General features: G+C 39.8%; 1 protein-coding gene across 4 annotated transcripts in view; it reads right to left on the reverse strand.

Annotated features, from left to right (window-relative positions):
- The window catches only part of ANKS1B (ankyrin repeat and sterile alpha motif domain containing 1B), a 1077938-nt gene that overhangs the window by 135300 nt on the left and 919103 nt on the right, over positions 1–23535 (reverse strand). For 2 of the 4 annotated variants that reach the window (XM_067009948.1, XM_067009947.1), the window contains exon 1: positions 21506–21782. The exons of the other annotated variants lie outside the window; for them this stretch is intronic. The gene's annotated coding sequence lies outside the window, so the exon portion shown is untranslated. Of the gene's footprint in view, positions 1–21505; positions 21783–23535 lie in introns of those variants that run through there. 4 annotated transcript variants of the gene reach the window in all.

The raw sequence follows: 23535 nt of genomic DNA on the forward strand, positions 1-23535 counted from the left end.
GAAGAAAGTAATTGTGGATGAGAAGTTGAAGAAAGTGGAAGCAGAGAACTTGGGACAGAACAACGCAACCCAAAAGGGCTACACCTGGGTGTAGACTTGTTTAGACAAACGCTCACTTGAGGGAGGGAATCACAGGGTCCATTGTTATGAACCAGGCCCTCGAGCATCCAGCCTGAAAACAATGCCCTCATTATGAAGTTCAAGAAGCACAGATTCAAAGAATACTCCATGTGCAGTTGAAAAAAGACAGTCATAGCCCTGGAGGTAAAAATCACCTTTCCCATAGACAGAACCATGAGAGAATGGGGAACAAGGAGATAAAAATGAACTGTGTGTGTTTTCCTCTAAAGGGCAGCAGAAGCAGATGAGCGAATGTTAATGGATCATGCAAGGGGGAAAGGAGGTTACAAATCACAGAACTCAGGAATGGGGCAGAGACCCAACAGCTGCTAAGAAGGAGACGATGCAGTCAGTCAGGGTGACTGGGGAGAAGTGTGAGAAGGTGGCTTCAGATAACAGGCAGCAGGGACTCAGCCTCTGCCCGCCTCTCCTCACTTTTACCACCATCCCCTATCAATAATGAGCCCGGTTAATATAAGATACACAAAACTGACAGGAATCCACATATTTAGGCACCACAAAATGAGGCAAAAGTTAAAGAGAGCCCGGTTTTCAAATGATGCAAGTGACCCTGGAAATCGTAATTTGGCAAGTTTGCAATATTGTGAGAGTAATAAAAAAATCTGTTAACATCTAGAGGGAATAAAGCAAAAGTAACAAGAAGGTGAGCTTTAGGAAGAAAAAAAGAAAAAGGCACACCAAATTTGACTGCTTTTCTGATGGAATTACAAGATTATTAGTGTAAGGGAATGGAGCAGATGTGATATATTTGAATTTTATTAGAGCATTTGGAAGAACATCTCATACAACTTCCTACATAAAATGAAGTAACTTTGGCTTGAACCAGGACTGAGGAGATAATAAATGAGGGGAACAATACAGTGCAATCAATCTCATTGGGAGGAAGGTGGTTACGAGGTGGCACAAGGGTCCCTGCTGTGTAGGGTGGACAGAATATTCTTTTTAATGATCTGTGCAAAAGGAAGGATGAGAGCTGCAGACAGGAAACACGGAGATTTAATGGACAAAGGGATGAGAAACACGGTTAAAAATGATCTGAACATAGAGAAAAATGAGAGCTAACAAATATATTTATATATTTAGAGAAGTAAATACAGTTGGAAACATATTTGTAAAAATGCACACATAAAAGAAGAAACCAGAAATTAATAACACTGAAAATTACCTAGAAGCTCTTTGCTGTAAACATGAACTGTAACACAGATTGAAAGTATAGATTTTAATGACTTACACCATGTCATAGTGAAGACATATTATGTACTCACCCCAAAATAATTTTTTAGGTGCCAAAGGGCTGATTTTTACTCATCTTTGGATTTTATCACTGTGAATTTGAACCCTCAAGTTTAGCAATAAAACTACTAAAACAGTTGAAATGAACTATTTCTGGGGCAGGGACAACTCATCCAGTCTCTCTCTGAGATGCTCTCTTGCTTTTTATCTGGTCCTTGATGAGACCCAGCTCGCCTGTAACTATTTCTGGATAAATGAACTTTCTCCAGCCCAGTCGCGACCAATTCTAAAAGGATCCGGAGCACCCCTGTGAAGGTTTGCTGCTGCTGCTGCTTTCAGAAATCTCTCTTCAAAGTTTAAAAAAAACCCCTTAACCAAACAGAGCAGGTTCTGAAAAATAATGATTGTGTCCTGGACTTGTCCACTCTTAAGTTCACATATTTGTTAGAAGCTAAGTGAGAGGTTTGGAAGCCACCATGCCTGGCGTGAACCTTGGCTCAACTGCTGCTGGCCGGTGACCTTGAGTAAGTTACCTAGCATTTCAGTGCCTTGGTTTCCTCACTTAACAAGGGGCTAACGCTAGTATCCAGTCCACAGGTGAAATGATTAAATGAATTGATGCTATGTAACGCACAAAGTGAGCCCCCTGTAGCCATTCCCAGCTAGACTCACTGTGAGCAGACAACACACTTAAAAGAGATGAATTTCAGAAGAAAACATGATATTTGTCTCTGGATGCTCATCAATGACTATTTGCTGAAAGCCAAAAAATGAATTCTGTTTTGTTAGAATTACATAATCTAATGACATATCTTCAAAGCAGACAATGTGGTCTAGGAGCAAGAAATAGGCAAGAATTCTAACGCTACTCTGTATGCTAGCTGTGTGATTTTGTGCATGACTGATGTGTATCTACAAAATGAAGAAACTGACACTTGTCTAACCTTCCTCGCAGGTTTTGAAGGAAAAATGATATAAAAGAGGTGGAGGGCTTCCCTGGTGGCGCAGTGGTTGAGAGTCCGCCTGCCGATGCAGAGGACGCGGGTTCGTGCCCCGGTCCGGGAAGATCCCACATGCCGCGGAGCGGCTGGGCCTGTGAGCCGTGGCCGCTGAGCCTGCGCGTCCGGAGCCTGTGCTCTGCAACGGTAGAGGCCACAACAGTGAGAGACCTGCATACCACTAAAAAAAAAAAAAAAGAGGTGGAAACAATTTTCAGGGCTTATAAGTGTTTTTTGGACAAGAATATAAAAATGAATCAAGGAGGAGAAGGCATATTAAGGGTAATAGGATTCCACTGTGGCATTCAAATCTGGCCAGTAATGTAACTATCGTAACAGTGGCAGCCACTGAAAAACTGTACCATTCATGGACTATGGACCACCTTTCTTCATCCTCAACTTGGCCCTCTTATTCCTCTCCACATCCACTGAACCTCCAGCCTCTGGCAATTCTGCTTCCTTGCCTCTCTTTTAGACCTATCTTTACCTCTACGTTCCGTAGATGCTAACTTGGCTACAGCCCTCATTATTTTTTTTTACCAGCATCACTCTCAGAGCTCAGTAACAGAGGGAAACAGAGACAGTTTCCTTGTCTCCATCTTGTCTTCCAATCTGCTCTCTCTGCTCTCAGAACAATCTTTCTGCAAAGCTGAACGTGTTAATTCTCCCTGTTTAAAACCCTCCAGGTGGCACTGTGTACAGCCCTGGAGGCTCTGGTCCCCTCTGACCTTTTAACTCCTTCTCTTATCACACTCTGGCCTGACACACTTCACTTCTCAGCAGCTCTTCAGTCTGTTTGCCTGGCGCCTGGACATCCCTGTCCACCTTTATTTGCCTCCTCCTTCAGGAGATGCGGATGCCATCTCCCACAGGAAGCCTTCCTGGTCTTTCTTTCTCCCCTCCTTTCTGTTCCTTTAGTTTCTCTACTATGGCATTTATTGTACTCTTCTGGAATTGTTTACGTGTTTGCAAATAAATAGTGGGAGGCAGGAGCTGTCTCATTGCTCTGTGTTCCCAGCCTGGGACACATAGCAGGCCCTCGGGTATATGCTGAGTGAGTGGACCCAGATCATCAACATAATCAGGGGCTGCACCCAATATCAAGACAAGTCTGGGCTGGTGATCCAAAGCTCACTGGTTTTGTGAGCAGTGTACAGGAGGTAGGAATGGTCCACAAAAGAACCACAGGGATGACGCAACCTAAACTTTGCTATAACAAGGTAGGGGATAACTGCGGTAGGCACCCGTTGGCCTGTGGCCCTTAAATTCAGCCTTCCTCAGCTCATCTGGCCTGGAATACGTTACAGTTTAGATCAAGCCTTGCAGAAACTGTAATAAAAACTGAAGGAGGGGTTGGTCTTTAAATACAAACAACAGAGGATGAGGAATGCAGATTGCACCAAAGTGACTCTTCCCAACTACAAGCATGATCACATCACACCTCTGCTTCACACCTTCCCATCATAGGAAGGCTGGAGTCTAACAGCCTCCTTTCTCTCCTCTTCCTCATACCCACCCACACTACACTGCTAGTGGCACCACATGGTGGACTCCTCTGTGCCTTTGCACCTGCTGTTTTCTCTGCCTACAGTGCCTTCTTCCCGCATCCTCTTCTCAGGTTTTCCTGGTGAACTCCTGATCATCTTTAAAGTCTCATCTCAACTGTCACCTCCTCTGAGAAGTCTTCCATGAACTCTCTAGGTAGAGCTGAAATGCCTCCTTGGTGCCTCCAACACACCTTGTAATCTACCAGGTAATTGAACAGATTGTCTGTTTACATGCTGTTCCTTCCCCACATGGCAGGACTTACACATTTTTGTATTCTGGGATTCTAGCATAATGCTCAGCCCAGATTAAGAACTCAATAAATGGGGCTTCCCTGGTGACACAGTGGTTAAGAATCTGCCTGCCAGTGCAGGGGACTCGGGTTCAAGCCCTGGTCCGGGAAGATCCCACATGCCGCGGAGCAACTAAGCCCATGTGCCACAACTACTGAGCCTGCGCTCTAGAACCCACAAGCCACAACTACTGAGCCTGCATGCCACAGCTACTGAAGCCCACACACCTAGAGCCCGTGCTCCACAACAAGAGAAGCCATCGCAGTGAGAAGCCTGTGCACTGCAACGAAGAGCAGCACCTCCCTCGCCACAAGTAGAGAAGGTCTGTGCACAGCAATGAAGACCCAAGGCAGCCAAAAAAAAAAAAAAAAAACACTCAATAAATTATCTGTTAAATTGAATCTGTTGAATTCACATGGAAGCGAACACTTACAGAAACCCTGAAAAACTAAAGTGGTTATACTTTTTTGTTTCATTTGACTATAGGGAACATTATTAGAATAAACTAAAATGATCAAGAATGTGCAGAAAGACCTTCACAATCAGAAACTATGGGGATACCAAACTTTTTAGTTAAATAAACCGAACATAAGAGCAATAACAGAAAATAATATTTAATGGCTTTAGGGTACAGGTAGAAATCACATGGTATTTTAAGATTGCTTTCTTTAAAAATGCATCAAAGCATTGTAAAAAAGTCCCAAACAGGCTTTTAGAAGTGGTATTTTACAACAGGTATTTAATTCTACTTCCACGGTGAGTTTATTCAGAGTAATTGTACAATAAAGAAAAACACTTGGCCTTCGGGTCACTGTGCATATATAGCTAAATAATGCAATTAGATGACAAGTAATTAACTAGAATAGCAACACGCCAATCTAATGGGGCCAGGTTGAGTCTGAGTGGCTCATGAAAACACTACGTAGTTAAGCTATAGGCACCTATGAGGACAATGAGTTGCGGTCTACCTACAGCCTAACAAATCCCTCCTGAGACTAAAAAGATACAGAAAGAGCGGTCTCAGCGATGGGGCAGTATCATTGGAAGTTCTGCCCAGGACGGAGTTGTAATGCCATCTTGATTCTTATTATCTAAAACTTCTAATGAGACAGGAATTACCTCCAAACAACTGCTATCAACATTATCAGGTTGACCCTTCCATTACTAGAAATAATAGGCAAACAACATCAGTCAAAGCTTATTTTAAATCAACTTGAAGAAATACTTCCTGACCTATCACTGGGGTAGTACAACAGGTTGAATGTTTAGTAAGTGGAAACCAGTGGCAGAGGAAGTCCAAAATGGCTTTCTCCCTTCTTCTTTGATGACTTATACATGGTAAGCATGAGTGAATTAATAAAGTCACCAACAAGAAATATTATTTCTGTTTTAATGATCAAATATTTTTTTTTGGTTGTTGCGTTTTGTTTTGGGGGGTTAGTTTTGTTTTTGTTTGCTTGTTTAGTATACGAAGGCATTCTAGTTTTGTTAGGATTCAAGCTAGGAACAAGAAGGCATCCTTTAAGAACTGTCTAGCTACCCTTATCTTGATCAAGAAGAATCTAGCAAATGTCATACTGACTAATGGGGCAACAATTAATTTTTTATTTTAGATTTTTAAGTGAGAGAATAAAACAATATAGCCATTATGCACAAACCTGTCCCCCAGACTCCAATATGATTTATTCTACACATATTCACTGAACATAAATACTCTAGGCCTTGGTGGGAACGTGAAGGGTGCCTGAAAGCCTAAATATACTTATCCATACTATGTGGATTAATGATTATTTTTAAGGATTTAAAAATTATTTTATGGCTCTTCCTCTCAGAAGACCCTCAGATACTGTAGCTTATTTATTTTATACATAGTTGTTTGTACCTCTTAATCCCCTACCCCTATGGTGTCCCTTCCCCCTTCCTTCCCCCCACTGGTAACTTTTGTCATATTCATTTGTTTAGTTTATTTTTTAGATTCCACATATAATTGATAATGTACAGAATTTCTCTTTCTCTGTCTGACTAATTTCACTAAGCATAATGCCCATTCATGTTGTTGCAAGTGGCAAAATTTCATTCTTTTTCATGGCTCAGCAATATTCCATTGTAGATATACACCACATCTTCTTTATCCATTCATCTGTTGATGGACACTTAGGTTGGCTCCCTATTTTGGCTATTGTAAATAATAGTGCTATGAACATTGTGGTGCATGTATCTTTTTGAATCAGTTTTCATTTTCTCTGGGTATATGCCTAGTAGTGGGATTTCTGGGTCATATGGTAGTTCTATTTTTAGTTTTCTGAGGAACCTCCATACTGTTTTCCACAGTGGCTGAACCAATTTACATTCTCACCAACAGTGTAGAAGGCTTCCCTTTTTTCCACATTCTTGCTAACATTTGTTTTGACTATAGCCATTCGGACAGGTGTGAGGTGATATCTCATTGTGGTTTTGATGTACATTTCCCTGATGATTAGCAATGTTGAGCATCTTTTCATGTGGCTGTTGGCCATCTGTATGTCTTCTTTGGAAAAATGTCTATTCAGGTCTTCTGCCCATTTTTAAAAGGTTTTTTTTTTTTTGATATTGAGTTGTATGAGATATTTATATATTTTAGATATTAACCCTTTATTGGTCATATCATTTGCAAATAGTTTCTCCCATTCAGCAGGATGTCTTTTTGTTTTGTTGATGGTTTCTTTTGCTGTGCAAAAGCTTTTAAGTTTAATTAGGTCTCACTGATTTTGTTTCCTTTGCCATGGGAGACAGATAAAAAAAATATTGATATGATTTATGTCAAAGAATGTTCTGCCTATATTTTCTTCTAGGAGTTATATTGTTTCTGGTCTTACGTTTAGGTCTTTAATCCATTTTGAGTTTATTTTTGTATACAGTGTGAGAAAATGTTCTAATTTCATTCTTTTACATGTAGCTGTCCAGTCTTCCTAGCACCACTTATTGAATTGACTATCTTTTCTCCATTGTACATTCTCACCTCCTTTGTCATAGATTAATTGACCCTAAGCGTGTTGGTTGATTTCTGAGCTCTCTATTCTGTTCCATTGATATATGTGTCTGGTTTTGTGCCACTACCACACTGTTTTGATTACTGTAGCTTTGTAGTACAGTCTGAAATCAGGGAGCATGATACCTCCAGCGCTGTCCTTCTTTCTCAAGATTGTTTTGGTTCTGTCCCTCCCTCCCTCTCTCTCTCTCTCTCTCTCTCTCTCTCTCTATATATATATATATATATATATATATATATATATATATATATATATATACACACACATATATATATATCTCAACTCTCTTGTTGGCCAGAGCACCCCCTTGAGAGATGATGGTTCATATGAGGATGACAAAGCCAACAGATCTGGGAACAAGTTGTTTTCCTATCTTTTATACAAGGGGACTTACAACACATAAGTACTTTTGAACAACAAAAAAGTTTTTCATGCCTTGATTTTTATGCTTCTTTAAAAGCAGAGACCAAGAACAGAACAACTGAATTGGCATCACACTGCACGGATTGTCTGTGGGAGTGGCACCCTGGGGCCATGCAGAGGACAACTGGAGGCTACAGTCAGCCACTCTAGGTTTGCTTTGGGCTTTAATTTCTTTTCCTGGCTATAATTTTTCAGATCTGTTGGTTTGAAAGCATCATTCATGGTCCTAACATTAGTTCTGTATTGATATTTGGTGGGTAAGGATGAAAGAAAATGTCTCTAAGAAATATAAGAACTATCATAAATAGCAGCTAGAGGTTTATTCAGCACCTACTGTGCATCAGAGGGCTACTTATCTACCTGTCTGTCCAACCTCTTAGTCCTCAGAATAACCGTGCAAGGTAAACATCATGACTGTTTTACAGATGAGGAAAATAAGGTTCTGAAAGGTTCAGTTTGGTAACTTCCCCAAAGCACACACAGCCAATTAGTGGTGGAGGTAAGTCACAATTCGAGGAATCACAAGCACTCCCAAGCCCATCCTTCCTCACCATTCTTCAGAAGAAATGAAGCAACTTGTACCAAGTATTCTGTTGACACATAATAAAAATTTAAACTTTTTGCTCTTCCTCATTTTTCTTTATGTATTTCTGCTGCTTTTTGTTCCTCTCCCTCCCCCCTCCCTTTTTTCAATTCCTATTCCTCCTATGATTTTGTGGCATTTGATAAACCTCAGCTGAAAATTCTTTAAACAGTGTCTGAGGGTGTTCTGAGAAAAAGAGCCATAAAATAATCTTTAAATCCTTAAAAATAATTGTTAATCCACATAGTATGGATAAATATATTTAGGCTTTCAGGCACTCTGAATATTGGACAAATAAATTCTCTTGGAATCTTCACAGTCACAAACACACACACACACACACACACACAATTAGAATCATTTTTTAAAAATCAGAAATGACATTTTCTTTTGAAATGATTATTCAGTATTAGTCTCACCCTCAGCTAAAATTCCCATAATGCCTGGATAAACAAAAAGAGAGTTGAACACTAGATTATTCGGCTTTTTTCTTTTTTGCACAGTGTAATAAACAATGATTAAAAGTATAAAATATATGTTAACAATACAAAACAGAACCAACTCCAATGCTTTGCAGAATGTAGCTTTCATATCCTAGGATGCTGACATTCTGACAAATCTATGTTTTATTTTCTATGGCCACAGAACCCTTTTTAAAAGTAAGTAAAGCCTAAAAGTGAGACAATAACAGCTCATATTTAGGATTACTTAGTTTCTCTATAGGAGATAGGCTTCAGTATTGAGAGAGAGGAAGAAGATTTCCATTAAAATCATTGAAAATGATATAGCAACAATAATCACAAAGACACATAGGATGATGAAGAAAGTCCATTCAAATAATATGTCTAAAATAAGACACAAAAGAAGGTAGCAATCACATGGAGTTGGGTTTTGGTAACAATATGACAATCAAAAATAAGAATATGAAATAAATTAACCTTAACTGGAATTCACAAGTTTACCTAGCTTAACAAGATGGATAAGTTTCTAAAAGTTCTGTATAAACACAGTTTTGGTTTTTTCCCAAAATTACTATGAGAAAGATAAAAAAAACCTAATGAAATCTTGCAGTGAGTTCCCCTATAAGGAAAGAACTACTGTTATATGGCAAACAGACATCTGCTTCGACTCCCTGCCTGAAATGATTTAAAAATTTTTGTATAAGTGATGGTTTGTATAACAGCATGTTTTCTAAAAACTAGGCAAAACTGTATGTCACTGAGAATATGAAAAGTGGAGAAATCAGAGGGTTGATTTCCATTTTACTTTTGGTATTTAAATGCCACAGTGATAACTGAACACTGTAAAGAGTCAAATAAATTACTGTTTAATTGTCTTGAAAATAGCTCAGGCCTTCAGTCCACAGTCAATAAAATATACGCCTTGCCTGTGGTTTACTCATGACTACAGAAATTCAGAATCATTCCAGGTGGCTTTTATAGCTTTCAGGCAGCGAGAACTGTATTTTATTGAATGCAGGCATTTAATTAGTAGGTATTATTAAAGTGCAATTTTCCGTATTATACTATTTTCTATATAAACTAGCTTCCTGGTGTGCTGACTTGTAAAGACAGGGTTACCTTGAGTTCGCCCAAGAGACAGGTAATAACTCACTTTTGTCTCTGTGATTTCTGATTCTACAGAATGTGTTCTTTCTGCTGTCATCAAAAAATAACTTGTGAACAAAATTCTCTAAGAATTTTCTTATGTCACTGTCCCATAAACTAAATCTTTTAAGACAAACCTGAATCCTAACATTACCTATTGTGATATTTCTTATGGTACAAAGGAAACTGTACCATAATTTTGAATTATCCCATAGCTGATGTACTAATTACAGCCACTCTACCACAAAAGAGCAGTGCTCAACAGATACCTTTTCTCCATTACAGTATAAAATAGCCTTTTGACTTTTAGTTGAAAAGACTCTGACAAATGACTATTAACTCAATGCATAAATTCTATCTAATAATCGTCCAAATTTACCAATATAAATGTCAGGAGGAAAATGAATTTGGAATAAGCATATACTTCACATGTTTCCCAGCATATATTAAGAAACATTCAAGCAAATAAATCCACCTGATTAAAGGCAAATATTGTGAACAAAATCCACAAACAGTGGAAAGAGATTTTTTTCCTTCCTTATTATGGAAATTTACTGGTTATAATACTTAAATTGCAGATCTTTTCTTTAATTGTAACTTTTGTTAAAAGATCTCTAACAACACACCATTGCTGATTATGTAACATTGGTGATGTACAGCTATGATTTCTCCCCTCTGTACCAAAAGACAAAAAAAATAAATAAATTTGAATAATGTTTTAAAATAATAATTCTTCTAAATACTTCTAAATCAACTGCTCCTTCTCAGTGTAGAGCTAGATTTCCTGAATGATTATAGTACGAGGAATGACAAGCGATATAAAGAATATCAATTTTCACAAAATTCAAACTTTATAACATATCAATTCAAACTTTATAACCCCATAGAAGAACAAAACATCCCTCCCAGAAGATGTACAGTATAATTAATCAGAAAGGTGTGGCAATGCTTTTGACTGTGATCAGCCACCTGGAAGTATTATCAAATAAACAATCTAGCTATTGCTGCTTTGCTAGACAACTGATCATTCTTAGTGGCAAATATTAATAATGCTTTTGAGAAAGATTAGAACAAAACTAGCTTTGTGAATTACTGCACACTTTCTTGCAAATGCATAGTAGATAAATCATTGATTTAATGATTATAATCATTAAATCATTATCAATACAGCATACTTTAATATATTGGATATAAACAATTGTCACTAAAAAATCATCTGCTGTGTGTTCAGATAAAGCCATAGAGATCTGCCTTGTTACCTAGCAACTGGGCAAGTAACTGCCATACTGCAAAAAAAAAAAAAAAAAAATCCTTATTTTTTAGGTAAAGCGTGAGCAAAAGCATAAGGGGAGGTATGTTTAGGATGCAATCCTAGTCGACCAAAATCTCCATAATTTACTGGTCAACCTTTGTGATATAACGGTTCATCTTCCCCTGGCTATAAAAGAGTCTGTTACCATTTGCTTTGGTTAATAAGATCGTTAAAACATTTTTACGTTTCTTGATAAAACTGTACAATTAAAGATAAATCGTGCTGAATTTTACAGCTAGAGGGAACACTGGCTTTACAAATGAGGAGGCTAAAGTCCTGGAAGATTAAGTAGCTGAAAGCTGTGTGACTATACAACTTCTTAAAAAAGTAAATACTATGTAAAGTGTTTAGAACAGCACCTGTCACACTGAAAGGATTATGTGTGTTTCATACTGCTATTTTTTATTATTGACGGAGTTGGATCTAGAATCTGTTTCCTAATTTCCAGAACAGTATCCTTTTCATTAAGCACATTCCCTCCAAATATAGCAATGCTTTAAAATGTACAATGTACATCTACGATAAGCAAAAGCTATATTTTAATTGTAAAAGTATGTATTAAATAAAAATGTATATATAGGTTCATTTTGAAAGCAGAAAAAATTGAGTCTTCATAACTAATAAGTTATATATTTGTTTAAAATTAAATCTTTATCATCCTCAAATACAGATAATTAATGTGGTAAGAGCTAAAAAGCAAGTCTAAACCATCTTTGAAAGGCAGTACTTTACTGTGTTACTGTGTAGATCTAGAAGTATAAAATTTCCCATCTTTCAAAATGTTCCCTGACCTACATTTTCTCACTAATTCATACCAAACATTAACCTGATACATTTATACTGAAAGATTTCAGACATTTGTCAGATTAAGAAGAGTTTACACTGAGCCTGAAGAGTTCACACACCCACACATCCTGATTAGTACATATTCATTATACATTTCCCAATATTTATAGTCTCTCTCCCTACGTGATCTCATCCAGGCATGTGCTTTTAGGTACCACCTATATGCTGAGCATCTTTCCCATGGGTTTCAGGCTAGTAGATCTAACCACCTGCTTGACATTTCCACATGGATATCAAGCTTCTTAGATTTAAAATGCTTAAAACAGAACTCTTGATTCCTTCTCCCAACACTGGCCCGATCTGTTCATCACCCACCCAGTTGCTAAGGCCAAAAATTTAGGCGTCATCCATAACTCCTCCCTTCCCTTCATCTTTCAAATTAATTCATCAGCAAGACATCTAAATTCTATCTCCAAAATACATCCCAGAGTCTGATTTAAGATGGCAAATTTAAACTGCCTCACAGAACTTCCCTTCCCAAATACCAAACAAAATGTGGAAAAAAAATAGTAAACAGTACGAAAAAAATACCAACAGTAACCAATCAAGGAAAGGAACATAAACAAATATAAACAAACTTCAACACTGGCAGCCAAGGAGAGAAACAGAAGATTCTGGAGCGGGAGGAAGAGGCACAGTGTTGCTTGGTTCCCAACCCTGTTCTCACTGCCCAGAGAGTCAACAAAACTCTGAGAATTCTCACTAATAACCCTGAATTTAGAGAAAGCACACACTCAGTGACTATCCTTATCTGTTTCCTCTCTCTATGGGGTAGTGATGGAAACATGTGAAATGAGAAAAAGGGAATAAAGGGCTGACTCCATGGAACTGAAGACTCCAGGACTGCCCACTGTGATGAGGAGACCCATGAAGTCCGAGGTTACCTCCAGGGTAGCTGCCAGCTCATATGAAACCCTTTAGTTGATTATAAAAAGACTGTCCTTGGTATCTCCCACCTACCCCCTCCCAGTTTGGTGAAATGAATGCTGATAACAGGGACATTCTGCAAAACCTGAGAAGGCAAAGCCCTGGAAACGTAATCAAGGCTGCACAGGGCATGAGCTACCTCTCTCCACGATTTCTACCTCCCTTGGCAACTCCCTCCCACTTCAGAAAAGTGGACAGGTCCAGGCAGTAAAACATAGCTCAAAGATAAAAATCAAACTGGTCCCCCAAAAGGTGGGAAGTGATCTAAGGAGTTACTTATACCATGTCTGGGCAAAGCTCCCCAAGCACCAGCCAGATGAAAAAAAAAAAAATAGCATGGCAGATATGCAAGGAAGGGAGGAAGGAGGAAACAAGATAAGGAGAGAGGATGAAAGGAAGGAGGGAGAGAGGAAGGAGGGCAGGGAAGAATATAAAATGCAAGGGTCATAGCATGAGGAAGTAAATCCAGAAGAAATTTATTCAGATAAAAGGAAGGACCTCCTAACACAAACTTTCTACTACAGAAGAATGATTTCAGTAAAAATTGAAGCTAAAGACAGAATAATGAAACAAATGAATGAGATGAAAAGAGAGATTGTGGACCTAATGAAACTATTTAAGGACCAAAGAACATCATTTTAGAATCAATCAATAAATTAGAAACATCAAGAAACAGAGTAGACACTTCTGAAAATGGAATTTCTAACACAGAGGAAAGGATTGACATAATCACTGTGAATGCAGGTGAAAATGACAAAAAGATTAAATTATAAAGAAATTAAGAGGTGTGGAAGAGAGACAAAGATGATCCAAAATAAGGATAGTTGATGGCCCCAAAGTAGGTAACAATACAAATGGAATAAAATGTATAATAAAAGATATGATACAATGTCAGCAGATTTAAAGAGCACATTGTACTGCAGAAAATTCTGACACAGAACATTCAACAAGACATATCCTAGCTATGCTACTTAACTATGAGGGTAAAGAAAGAATTCTTTGCTATCCAGGCAGAAGAAGCAAACACCTACAAAGGGTGGCTTCAGACTGCACAGTAATAGGGAATGCTACTCAACAATGGGGTAATGGCTGCAAAACTATAAGGTAAAGAGAGCATAACACAAGAATATTATACTCAGCCTCAACGTTGTTTCAATTATAAAAGTAACAGAAAGAAAAAAAAATCCATGAAAAAGGGCTTCCCTGGTGGCGCAGTCGTTGAGAGTCTACCTGCCGATGCAGGGGACACGGGTTCATGCCCCGGCCCGGGAAGATCCCACATGCCGCAGAGCGGCTGGGCCCGTGAGCCATGGCTGCTGAGCCTGCGCATCCGGAGCCTGTGCTCCGCAACGGGAGAGGCCACAACAGTGAGAGGCCCGCGAACCGCAAAAAAAAAAAAAAAAAAAAAAAAGTAACAGAAAGATACCCTCGAATATTAAAAAAACAAAACCCAAAACTCTCAGAAATGCAGTAGCTAGTCTTTCTTGAAATAAGAACAAAAAGCAATTGACAATGATATCTAGGCAATTAAGAGATGAATCAAAGAACTCATTTAGAAATGGAGAAGCTATACTAAAGGACTGGGAAACTGGGTCTATTTTACAGAAGATTTATATTAAATAAGCTTAGTAATTATGATTTTATGATTATATAATAGCAAGTATTACAACATGATCAATATAAATTAATTAAAATTATTAGCTGAGGAGAGGAGAGGGGTGATAATGTACTTAAAGCTGGAATATGTAGTTTAAAAAGCATAATAATTGCAACCCTGAGGTGGATTTACTGTAAAGCTACTTAAGTTTCAAGGCCTTTCACCTACATGGGTGATTTGTTTTTCGTTGGCCCTGGGAGGCGTCACAGCAAAGCATTCACATGATCATGTTTTTGTAAAATATACTCTGTTTTCTTAAAGAGGAGTCCCAACACTTGTAATAACCTTCCTACAAAATCTCAATCCACTCCTGCTCAAACCTCTTAACATTTTTCATTTCTCTTAACCATAACCATTTAATAACCGTTAATCATAACCATTTCTCTTAAACGTAAAGGGAGATCTTTTAGGAAATAACTTGTAGAAAGGAGAACTTTGTTTGAAGTTCAACAATTATTTAGCTTTTCTTACTTCCATTTTTTTTTTGCTGTTAAATGTAAGAAAACAAATTTTAATACTTTTTATTTAAAAACAGCATCTCAAAAAAAAAAAAATAAAAAAATAAAATAAAATAAAAACAGCATCTCCAGTATGATTCCATTGTTGCCATTACCATAAAAGTATCAAGATTTCTTCCTATTCATGCATCCATCTACCAATCCCTCTGTATATATGCATAGAAACATGCCTCAAATGATATTAGTCTAATGTTAAAGATGGTTATTTCTGGGTGGTGGGGTTTAGCGTAATTTTAAAAAATTATAGTATTTTTATTATGTGCATCACCTGAATTATGTCTTATGATCAAATATCAAAAATAACGTGGTGATTATTTTTCCTTAAAAAAATGCCAAGATATTACTTTGCATGGTGGGAACTGGGAGAATTGTTATTTTCTTTTTTGTATTTTCCTATATTTGTAGAACTTCACAAAAGCTTTTCACAATTTGATATTCCGAATCTTCCCACAGCTCTTCTTTGTTTACTGTCACTACCCTAGCCCAAGTCTCTATCAATTCTCACCTGGACTGCTATAATAGCCTTCTGCGTGGTTCCTCCATGTCCATTCTGCCTCTGGTTTTGTCCAGTCTTCCCAAGGCAGCCAGTGTATTCTTTCCAAAGGTAAAGCTGTTGTACTTCTGCTTTAAGTTCTCCGTTTGCTTCATGTTGGTTTTAGAATAAAACCCAAACCCTTTGCCGTGACCAGCAAGGCTGACCTGAGCGGGCAAGGACCCAGTCACACTGTGCTGCTCTCTGTTACCCAAACATACTGTGACTGTCCCCCAAGGGCACTTAGGTGAGTGGGTCCCTTTGCCTGAATGCTCCTTCCCCAGGTTTCTCTGCCTGGCTGGTTCCTGCTCGTCATTCTCTGTTTGAAGGACACCTTCTTAGGGACACCTTCTCTGAACAACTTTTTTAAAGCAGCATCATTCCCCTCCAGAACACTCTCAAGCACTTCACCCTGTTATATGCCCTTCACAGCACTTACCACTGTCTGAGATCATCTTCTCCATTTATTTATTTACTTGTTTTGTATCAAACTTCCCCCATTAAATACCTGCTCTACGAAACAGGGACCTTGTCTATGCTGTTCATCATTATATCTCCTGCCCTAACAACAGTGCCTTGGAGACAGTAGACATTCTATACAAATTTCTCAAGTGAATGAGTTGAATACACACAGATACTGTTTCTCAAAGGGTTGTGTTGGCAAATCTGTCTTTTAAGTCAGTTGTTTAGAATTCGGAATGCAAATTCCTTCAACTAAGCCACAGTAAAAACAATAATTAAATATTAGGGTTAGAGCCCACGAATGTCTACTGGACCCATAATGGGCTAAAATTCTGTATATATGCAACAAAAATACTAGAAAATCAACATGATGAAGTATCACCGGCATAATAAACAACTTAAAAGAAGTATTTTAATTTATTTAATATGACCAAATTACAATTATTATTTATCTTTCATATTGGTGGAGACATTTATGGATATTCTGAAGGGGGCTTCAGATTCATTTTCAAGGGCTGTAGAGCTTTCCAGTCCTGTTTTTTTTTATTCATATAACTTTAAAATTTATAGCTTTCAGCTCCTTTGATAACAGACATAACACGGTTACCACCTTAAATACTTATCAGCCATGACTTGGGTCACTGTATCAAAAACGTAAAAGAGGAGATTATAGATTTTCTGGAGGTTTTAGTAGCGAGAGAGAAACCTAATGAAAGGGATTAAAGAGCTTATGTGATTTGCAAGATACCTGACCCAAGAGCAGTGAATGAGAGGAGAGAAAAAGTCAGTGATGAGTGGTCAGGAAGAGAAGGGGAAAAAGTTTCTTCTCTTAGCTACTAGGAATCTGCATCTTCCAAGACAGCTTGGTTCCTGTCTGGAACAGTTCCGGGTATGTAAAAAGAGGGAGAGCCAGTGTGTAAATAATGTTGAAACTTGGGAGGGACTATTTATTTCTAATTTGAAGCTTTGTACCAAATTTGGTTTGGCATGAGTGTGTACGACTAATCTACCAGTAGGGTGAAAAAAATAGCATCACTCATATCAAGAGTACCAACCAAGCCTTGGGAGATATTTAGGACGCAATGCCAGACCTCTCATTCCAGAGAGAAAGCTATACTACTAGAAAACAATTTGAACCAATTATTTTTATACTAAATTGACAGTTAAGACAGAAAAAAAAAAAACCATATTAAGAGCCAAGAGATGCTGCATATGGTCTGCACGTCTTTTCTGAAGAAATGAATCATGGAGATAAAGAGAAGCAGCTTATTTTTACAGTTACATTTTGTATTTCTGGAAAAATAACTACAAAATGGTCATGATTTCTAAACCTCAGGAAACGAGACTTTTATGAACATTACACAACACAAAACATACCACCTGTTGCAATTACAACTATGTGCAAGTCACGCTCAAGCCTTAACTGAAACCAGAAACAGACCATAAAACTTACAGTTACAAAACAATTCTTCTAACTGAAATGTGCTAAAATGACAGGATGCTCAAATAGTCTTAAAATACAATTTTCTCCTGCCAAGTGTCTTAGTTTTCACAGGGTCACAAAACCTAGCCCTGACCAATGTTATAAGAGCTATAGAACTGAGTACCACTGAAACATATGGCCAAGCAGTGCTGAGACTGTGCTGGGGTCACCCACTGATTTCTGTGTGCTTCAAAGGTGGCTGTCTATAGTGACAGAGGGGCTGGAACGTGGTAAACATGGGTATCTGGACAATCTCAATGCAGCCATTGATTTTCCAGAGCATGTTCTTGTGGTTAGTCTTGTGAAGTAAGTAATTTCAGTTTAGTTACCTTAATTCCAAACCCCAAAGGGATGTATCCACAAAAGCCATTTATAGAAAAATTCTGTTTTGAGATTCACCTAAAAACACACTATAAAGCATTTAGTAACAGAGGGAATCAGAACATGCAGTTTTGCTTCTTCCAGATCAAATCTTGTATTGATCTTCTCTGCATTCCTTCCTATTCCCATATGAGAAAACTACCAGTAAGTCTTTGCTCTGTAAATACCAGAATCGGGAGATACTGCCTAAACATAAAATTTTTAAGGGAATTAATTCTGAATTTTCTTCTAAACAAACTATTCTCACAGTTTTTTTTTAAAGAAGAAAGAAGACTCAGCTTAATCATAGTTTGACTTCTAAAAAAACCGTCTCATGATTTCATGGAGAGAAAGCAAAAATCAGATGAACAAGAATGGTTTTCAGCTCATACTAGAATTATAAGAAAGGTTAATTTTTACATGAAAATTCCATCTACATAAAAATAGATTTCTGGAACAATGCACTATTGACAGATATGCGGGAAGATAAATGCATTCATGTAAATGTTCTTTCTCAAGCAAAGTATTAAATATATTGACAGCATTGCACTTTGAAAACAATCATTTTAAAGAAATCAAATATTAATACAAGAGTAAAGACATCACAGCCAATGTAATCTTTCGTTTAAAGAAATACACATGCAACACTTTTTCCAAGGCTTATTGCTATTCACTGCCATTAAATTCCACGGCAAACACTTATGCTTTGTTACTGGCTATTGTCCATGAAAGGAAAAAAAAATGGGTAACCAATAAATAAATCTGGTTTCTGTTCACACTTCTGTTAATTACTGGTGGCTTATGGAAGACCTCGTAGTTTGATTACTGGTAGTGGCACTTGTAAATGCTAAATCTGAATTACTGCTATAAATCCAAAATGTATAACAATCAAACATGCCTATGGTAATACAAATGTTTTAGTGATGACCATTAATGACTTCAGTCAAGCAGATCTCCTAATTAATTTTGCTAATTGTTCATTCTTCCTGGGACATTAACTGGCTTGATGGATATTAATGTGACATATGTTGACATTAGCATCTGGTTAGAACTAGGGAATCAATAAACTCTACCCGGTGTTTCTACAGACTCTGCCAGTGCTATAAACACTGATAATGCCAAATCATTTATTTCAATAAAATATTTAGAGAACATGTCTGCCTTCCATTTAGAGAAAGGATAAACCTGCTTCAAAACACATGGTGCTCAAAAATCCTTATTCAATGAATGATGCAACGAGTATGAATTAATAATAAACTGGTAAACATTTGCCAACATTTAAAAGAGGACAATAACGTCACAAATGATTATTGGGAATGCCTTTCCTGAACAATGTCTGCTAATTTTTACTCTATTTAGAATATGTACAGTAATTTTAAACAAATATTACTATTTTAAAGAAAGCCATTCCCTAACATTTCAGACCAATTACACCATAGGCAGTAAATTAACAGAAAAGAAATGTATCAGAATTCAATACATGTATACAAATTTAGTTAAGCCTGCAAACTTTTAGACTCCTAATAACTGTCCAGTGATTATAATTTTAAACTGCTGACAAATAAATGTACTTACAAAGTTTTGTTAAAAACTAGTTACCCCCAAATATCTTATTAAATATTGTACCATGCTGTATCTATATTTCAAAAGTATTTTAATGGAGATTTGATCTCCAAGTAGAGGTAAGATACTTTGCTCTCTTTCTCTGGTCCCCCTCAGGGGAACTGTAACGATACAGAGTCTCTCATTCCTAATACATGGATATATTATCACTCTACTGTCACTGATTAAGAAGAAAAATATTACTTCTACTAAAAGTGCCAAAGTGCTTCAAGCAAAGTAACTCTAATGCAGTAAAATTAAGTTTTGGCAATTAGCAACTGCAGGAGAAAGTTCCTATCCTTGAGCAAGGCGCACTGACTCTTCACTGCTTTTATCCAACATTATATTTCCCCTTGCATTCTGAAGTTTAAAAAGTCTTTGAAACGATGTTTTTTAAAATACATCACAAGGTCGCCCAGGTAGCATGAATCTGTTTTAATTTCATTTGCACCAGTTACCCCTTTCTCCTCCATCTGACTCCAGGAGGATCACTGCAATCACACCAAGCACTATTCAGGACTGACAGGGTGGAATGACAGAATGGCACACTTGTGAAGTCTTTGCAGTGGGACAATGCCAGCACCAGTCATTATAGTCTGTTCTGTCACAGAGCCATCGACACCACGGACTCAAATAACCCAGACGCCACCGGCATCTCCTTGCCCAAGCTCATCTGCCGGGTACAAAGAACACAGGTTTGGAAGGAACCTCGGGGAGGTTTCCTAATCTCTTTTCCTCTCTCCCTTCCAGCTCCAAACCAGTTCAGAACTGGCTCCAAACTTCAACGCGAAGCTACCCTAATGTAAAGACTCCCGAAGAGATTTATAGACTCCTTTGGTAACTTGTGTCAACGTTGAGGAAAGTCTTTACGTTGTACCTAAATTCCTCCTGTTGCCTTTCCATGCAAGAGTCCAAGTAGCAAGTATCCTAATCTAGTAAGTGTTTAAGAATCGTTAAGGACCCCAAAGCTCACATGCCTTCCATCTACCCATACAACATACTGGGTGCATATCTGCAGCCTGGGGGCTGAATTTTTAGCCTCCTAAAACTAACATCTCAGTCGCTCAGGGAGGAGAAATGATAACTGTAGCGAGAACGAGCCTTCCTGGCCAATCTCTGAAAATGTAAAGCCTTCCTGAGCTGCCCATTCGTTTTAGGGGCTCCTGTTTGTAGATGGCTGGTTTTCTTGGAGGCAAACAGCAACAACAAAAAACCCCAAACCGAGGCGGTGGCAGCATCCTTATAAAAACAACATCTTGTTTGCCTTTGGCAAGTTTTAGCCTGGAGTAAAATTACACCCAAGTTGCAACCATCGAAATTGGGATTTCAATGGAAATGTTGATCCGACCTTCTTCACGAAAGCAGCAAATTGCAGTCTTTGCTGCTCTAGTACAGTTCGCCAAGGCGTAGAGTGGTTAAGTCCAAGCCCACTTTCCCCTCCGATTAATCAATGTATTAAAAAATACGAGGAGAGAGGGCACGCTCAACAGCAACCCTTCCAGCGTCTGTTTTTCCTGCTACTCCTGAAAAGTGATTCAAAGCGCACCTGGAAATTACATGGATTGGTGTGGCTTTTTAATACTGAAGACAAATGACCTTTGGAAAATATCTACTCGTGAAAGTCAAACCATTTGGAAAGACATCCGGCAATTTACCGCTTCAAACTCCTTGTAACCCCGAAGATGAGGAAAGGAAAGGGAAAATGCGCCCAACCCGAGAGGTAAAAGCAATAACCAAACCATGTTTTTTGAGGGGTGGGGGTGGGGGGGAAAGGCCCACACAGTGGAGACCGCCAGCCTGGCTGCAACAAATGCCCCGGCAACCCTTATCGCAGCCTTTCCAGATTTCCGACCCGGCTTCCTTTTTTTCTCCCGCAACCGCATCTTGGCAAGCTGGGGCCGTGGACGGCGGGGTAGCCGTACTCCACGCCGCCCGCAGTCACGCCGCTACTCACCCGAGCCCCTCGGCACTAGCGAAGGCAGCGGTCGCGGGCTGGCTGCGAGCCGGGATCCGCGAGGGCTGGCGGGCTCTGGCCCCCGAGGACGCGGACATGTGGCAGGAACCTCCGCTCCCCTAGCCGTTGCCTCTGAGCATCTTTCTGGGCGCCCCCAGCGAATGCGAGCCGCGAGGCGAGGGCGAGCGCGCCGAGGAACGGGGCGGAGAGGCGCCGAGCCTGGCCGCGCCGCGCCGCGCCGAGCGCCGGGCTTTCCCGGCGAGCTCCCCGGGCCCGCGCGCGCGCCCCCCGCGGCGCCCCCGGCCCCGCCGCGCGCCCTCACACGCGCCCGGCCCCACGCGGCGCGCGCCAGCCCGGGAGGCGGCGGCGTCCGCGGCGGCGGCGCGTCCTCCCCCGAGCGCGGTCTTCAGGGCGGCCGGTTGCGCTCTCTATTGTTCTGCTGTTGCCTCCCGGGGGTGGGTTGCCGGGGCGGGTGGGAGGCGTTGGTTTAGTTCCTGGGAGGGCTTACCACTCAGTCGGACCCTAAGTGCGAGAGCGACGCGGGCTCGGGCACGGCGCGCGGGGGCTGCAGGGCGCCTAGCGCCGCGGGCTGCCGGCGCGCGGGGGCTTCCTCCTCCCGCACTAGGTCCCGCTCGGCGCCCGGCGCATCCTGTGTTACTATGGATATCTCGCTCTTCGCCGCCCCCTCCTCGCCCTCCGAGAGGCCGCCGCAGAGGCAGCAGCCAGGCAGCTCCGCAGGCGCCCAGGTGACCAGCTCGGCGGCGGCAGCGGCGGTGGCGGCCGCCGGCACTGCCGCCGTCGCCGCCGCTGGGCACAGGAGGAGGAAGAGGGGGAGAAGCCAGGTCCTGCTCTGTCCCGAGGCCACCTCGAGTTTCCTCCCACTAACCATGCTGCTTCGAGTTCACGACGCAGGAGAAGCCACAGCATTCCTCAACTTGGGTGACTGGTGGTGGCACCACCCCGAGCCACTAGCGTTCCAGCTGTTCTCAGAGGGCAGTGATCGGCCCCCAGTAGACTTGGAGGGTCGCAGTTAAGATTCTGAGTAAGATTTTGATAGGATTCTAACACCTCTTCCCCCACCCCCAGTTCCCATACAAGTTATCATTGTACTGCTACCAACAGTTGTAGAAACATACTTGGGCAAAGGTTTCTCTTCAAAATTATGCCAATTAAATGAAGTATAATACATCTGACCTTAAATGACAAGGCCTTTCTCCCGTATATATATATTTAATGCCAATAGTATTTCCTTGCCATAAATAAATAAAAATAGTATGTGGCTTACAGACTGCTTAATACCATAACATTCGAATAAACATATCTGGCAACCCCCACAGTTCAGTTCCTCGTTGTTTCAACGTTCCATCCAAAAGCGTGAGTTGCCCACTTAGTCTGAGATACGAACCACAGATTGCCACAGAGGATAACCAACGTTTGAACACAAGGTAACAGCACCCAAACAATCTGTGAAAAATAGGTTGGAATGAAGAAACTTTACATAAAAGCACTTAAGGAAATGTATGACACGATGAACTCCAAACAGTTCAACCTGTTGTTCTGGGCACATTTTCTTTCTAAAGTTTTTGAATACGCATTTATTGTCTTAAAACCTAAGAACAATGATTTTGATCAAGTGCAAAACATCAGACATGAAACAGAAATGTTAATCGATTTTTAAAATAACAGGTAACGTTTACTGAGCACTTATTTGCCAGACATCTGTGAATTATCTCATTTAATTCTCACAGCTCTGTGAGGTAGGTTTTATTATTATTCTCGCTTTACAGATTAAAAAAAAGGTTTAGAGAGATGTGCAACTATTAGTTATGGGACAACATCCACTTAAGCAAGAAACACTACATGTCCACCGTTTTGTCTACTGTCTTGTCATTGTCTGCTTTGCTGAAGTTCAGGGCAACAGTATCTGAAGCCACCCTGCTAGCAAAGGATGGGGCTAGGATATAAACTCATGCCTGTCAGCCTCCAGAGTGTGAGCCCTTAGTCATATGGAAACTATTTCTTATTTCCAT

The sequence above is a fragment of the Kogia breviceps genome, chromosome 12, assembly GCF_026419965.1.
Source record: "Kogia breviceps isolate mKogBre1 chromosome 12, mKogBre1 haplotype 1, whole genome shotgun sequence".
In the NCBI taxonomy this organism is placed as follows: Eukaryota; Metazoa; Chordata; class Mammalia; order Artiodactyla; family Physeteridae; genus Kogia; species Kogia breviceps.